The 4,348-nt window shown below is 45.1% G+C and overlaps 1 long non-coding RNA gene across 1 annotated transcript; it reads left to right on the forward strand.

The window, feature by feature from the left end:
* The first annotated feature begins 240 nt into the window (after positions 1-240).
* Positions 241-3,790, forward strand: LOC309833286. The gene is made up of 5 exons (XR_014297739.1): positions 241-380; positions 734-843; positions 2,226-2,290; positions 2,616-2,696; positions 3,555-3,790. It is a non-coding gene; the product is annotated as an uncharacterized lncRNA (long non-coding RNA).
* Positions 3,791-4,348: the final 558 nt, after the last annotated feature.

A 4,348-nucleotide genomic window follows, 5' to 3' on the forward strand; every position in this document is an offset into this window, starting at 1 on the left:
GTACCCAAAGGAGCGGGGACCCAGCGGACAGCTTGGTGCGTGTGAAGCGCGACATGGCGGCGAGGCCGACGAGCCCGGGTGGCCTCGTGTGTACCGGGAAGGGGCGGGGCTAGTGTCGCCTTGACAACCATTAGGCCTCCTCCGCCTGGGCGGCGCGGCGACTACATTTCCCAGAGGGCCTCGCGTGGCGCGGCTTGGGGGGCGGGGAGGAAGCGCCTCGGGCCCAGTGCGCAGGCGTGAGTCCCCTCTGGTTATATAAGGGAGGCTTTGGAGCTGCTTGTTCTTTTCCGTCCTCGGTGCTGTCCGTTCTTCGCCGTAGCTCCTCTGTTTCTCCTCCCGTGTCGTCGCATCCCGGCAACCAGGGTTTACTACTGTATGTGGTGAGTGGAAACCTCGCTTCGAGATCTCTGTGCCTCTTTTTCCATTTTTTGTGCGGTCGCCCCTACCGGTGGCCCCCTCTCCTCGTGGTTGCCTCTGCTCTGACCCTAAATAGGCCTCAGCGCCTTTGGGGAGATCAGTTAGAGCTGGAAAAGCCCGCGCCTTGTGCTCGGGCCTGAGGAGTCTTCGGCTGGTGTAAATGATGACTTCACTTTTTTCCCCATCAGATCGACAATGCTGATGTCTTTGAATACTTGCCAGTTAGTTCTGAGACACCGGCCTCAAAAGGCGCTGCCATGTTGTCTTCCGACTGTGGGAAGATGGCGCTTGATGACCTTTCTTTGTTGGTTCGCAGGTTTGCGCGATCACAGCATACAGAATGGATCTTGGAGGAAGGGGTCCCTGCTGGGCCTTCAAGGAAACCACGTGTAGACATGAACAACCTTCAATCTCCTGACCTCTGGAGTAAGCATTTGTCTTTGGGCCTATTGTAAGAAACGCATGCTCTAAGGAGCCTCTTAGTTTGCTAGGCAGCTTGGAGGGAAAGAAAAGATGATTAAGGGCAGCCAATTAGCATATTTTAGTTACTAGGTTTTCTTTGAGGTGTTCTGGGTGCTTGGTTTTATTATAATTCACAAAAACATATCTTATTACAAAGTGAAATAAGTGAATTATCTCTTGAAAGTGAATAGGTGTTAAATTTTAAATGTCTTTGTAATGCTGTTTAAGGCACATTTTCAGATGCCATTCCTTCACTTGTTTCTTAATAAACAGCTTTCTTTTATACTTAAGCTTCCAAGTGGATGGATAATGTGATGACATTTTTTAAAAATTTCTATTGGCGTAGAGTTGCTTTACAATGTTGTGTTAGTTTCTGCTGTACAGCAAAGTGAATCAGTTACATGTATACATATATCCCCTCTTTTCAGATTTCCTTCCCATTTAGGTGTGATGACATTTTTAAGGAAAGCCAAATGTGTTTCTGTTGGCCTATTTGCTTTAATTACCAACTCCTTAACTTAACTGAGTCCAGAAATGCACTTTAAGGGTGGGACTTCTTGGACGAAGTGTTCCTTAAACCTTGCTGTCCCAGAGTATTAAGTCGCGTTTTAAGTGATGACATCTTGCATTAAAGTGTAACATCCTAACACATAGTCGAAACCCTGCAGTCACCTAAGTAAAACCCAGCCATTTCCCCACAATTCTTGCCAGCCATGCTGGCCTCTATCAAATGTAAGCACAGAAGTCAGAGGTATTTGTCTTAGCTACTATCTTATTGCCGAGAACAGGACACAGAAGTGCTGAAATACTGCATGAAGTCGAAGGTAGAGAAACAGACGAACCAAATCTTATTCCTAGTTCAGGGTTCTTTCTTTTCTTCTTCCTTCCTTCCCTCCCTCCTTCCTTCCTTCCCTCCCTCCCTTCTTTCATTGGGCGTTCCGTTGCTGCGCACGGGCTTTCTCTAGTTGGGGCAAGCGGGGGCTGCTCTTCATTGCGGTGCTCAGGCTGTAGGTATGTGGGCTTCAGTAGTTGTGGCACAAGGGCTTAGTTGCTCCGCGGAATGTGGGATCTTCCCGAACCAGGGCTTGAACCCATGTACCCTGCAATGGCAGGCGGATCCTTAACTACTGCACCACCAGGGAAGTCCCCAGGGTTCTTTATGTAGAGGCGAAAAGCTTCCTGCTGGCATAAATGATGACTGAACTTTTTTCCCCGACAGATCGACCATGTTGATCTAACTTCTCTAAGCCAGTTTCTGTCTGATACGCCAGCTTGAGCATCTCCTCTGTCCCCCACTCCTTTGGGTATCTAGCTGACTGGCGGTCATGTTTCTGTTTTCATCTCAGGTTCACTGTTGGCAGAAAGCAGACTTTGAATGGACCATGATGGATCCAGGATTGGGAGAGAATTGGTAAGTCACGTCCATTATTAACTGCTTTTCTTTGAAAGAGGTTATCCCCATTGCTTTCTACTTTCTGTGACTCGTATGGCCATAGCAGCTGATGACTTAACTTTTTTCCCCGTCAGATCGACCCTGTTGATCTAACTGAACTATTAGCCAGTTTTGTCTGATGCATTGGCCACAAAGACTTCTGTTTATCTGTTTTCTGCTTAACCACCAACAGACTACTTTCTGTGGGGCTTTTTTTAGTGGGAATTGGGCTTGCCTTATGGGGTTTTTCCCTCTTCCATCATTCAAGTCATTTATCTTGGCTTCATCTGTTAACTTCCTACAGGACCAGAGCCCTTTGTACGTCAGGGCGTAAGTAGGTTGATTGCAGCCTGATCTCAGCTTGGTTCAGTCTGTCCTGTAACAGGTGAGGTTTCTGCAAATTGTTATCTAGGTGTTAACCCCTCCTTAGTAAAATGATTACTAAATGTGCTCAGGGTAGAGAGGTGTTGGGTTTGCCCACTTGGGAGTAACTTGAGTACCCAGTTCCAAGTTGGGCAAAACAGGAGGGGAAGATCGTGTCCTTGGCAGTACTGTTGACCTATTGGTACTACCAGGTCTTTCCCTAAGAAAGGGGGAAAAATTAAATGAAAACTTAATTCTGCCTTGGCAGATAATACGAGATGAGGAGCTCCAAGCCATCTTTTGAGTTGAGATTGAAATTGGTTGTAATTTTTTTTGAAAGGTTGAATTCTTCACACTGTTAGCTGGAGGCCAACCTCAGTTCCTTACCCCATGGGTAAGGAACACAGTGGCTTGCTGCATCACAGTGAGCAAGCCAAGGAGACAGGCAGTCTCTATCTCCTGCCTCCTTTCTTTTTAAACAAATAACACTTTGTATCCCTAATGTCTGCTTATCCACTTTATATTTCAGATGCCCCCATTTGTCCCTAAAGTATCTTTTGAATGAGTTTCATTTGTGTTAAGTCCCTCTAGAATCAACATAACTTTTGGTGTGGTCCTGGGTTTGTCTCCCTTACCTCAATTTACTGTACCTAGAAAGGCTGTAGATTGATGATGAACATTTTGACGTTATCAGGAACAACACAGACTTCAGTGAGGTGCCAGACTCGAGAGGTTGGAAGTCTCTCCTCGGTCTGGTACTTAATTCAACATCCACCTAGTTCCTGAAGTCTAGATACTTCCACATCCCAAACAAGTAGCTGTTTATATCAGTTTACATCAGAATGAAGTCCTGATCGTGATGTATCTTTTTTCTTTTAAGGAGTTTCTCAACTGTGGAGTTGGAATGCAAGGTCTCTTGGAAAAAGATGACCCTGTTTACTGAGAAAGCATGAAGGTTCCAGTTGAATCAGTCTCATAAGGTTGCTGTGTAACCCGAGTGTCCAGAGCTGAAAAGCCTCTGGCTGTTTTGAAGAATCAAGTATTATATTAAACTTAGATAAAAATTTCTAACTTTGTAGCCTTCCTATCTGGAGAAAGAAAATAAAATCCTTTGAATCAAAATACTGTTGTATTTGGTCATTGGAGATAGAGACCTTGAACCAAATGATACTTAAGGTAAAAAGCTCTAGGGGCAGAGAGAGCTTTTAATATTAAACTTAAAATTTTAATGTTTAAACATGGAAAGTTCCAAACAGACTAGTGACATAGGGCTAATCTGGTTTCACTTTAACTTCCCTACTCTGTCCCAGATACTTGATCTGACTAATCTTAGGAAGATACGATTCCATTGTGGGTTTTTTTGACTTTGTACCTTCTAATCTGATTCCTGATGTTGACTCCAAGTCCCTTGAGTGTGTGGACCTAGTGCATCCGGTAAATAGAAAACTCGCTAAAGGGGTATATTACTTTTTTTTTTGCCACACACCACGGCCTGATGCCCCTGCAGTGGAAGCTCGGAGTCTTAACCACTGCTGCACCAGGGAAGTCCAAGAGGGGTATTACTTCTGATATTAGGTTATAAAAGACTTGTTGACATCCTCTTGCCTAGTTCCCTTCCTGTCTTATTCCTTGGCTTGCTCACTTTAGTGAAACAAGCTAGTGAGGAATTGCAAT

The sequence above is a fragment of the Grampus griseus genome (genome assembly GCF_964374135.1).
Source record: "Grampus griseus genome assembly, chromosome: 14".
Classification (NCBI taxonomy): Eukaryota; Metazoa; Chordata; class Mammalia; order Artiodactyla; family Delphinidae; genus Grampus; species Grampus griseus.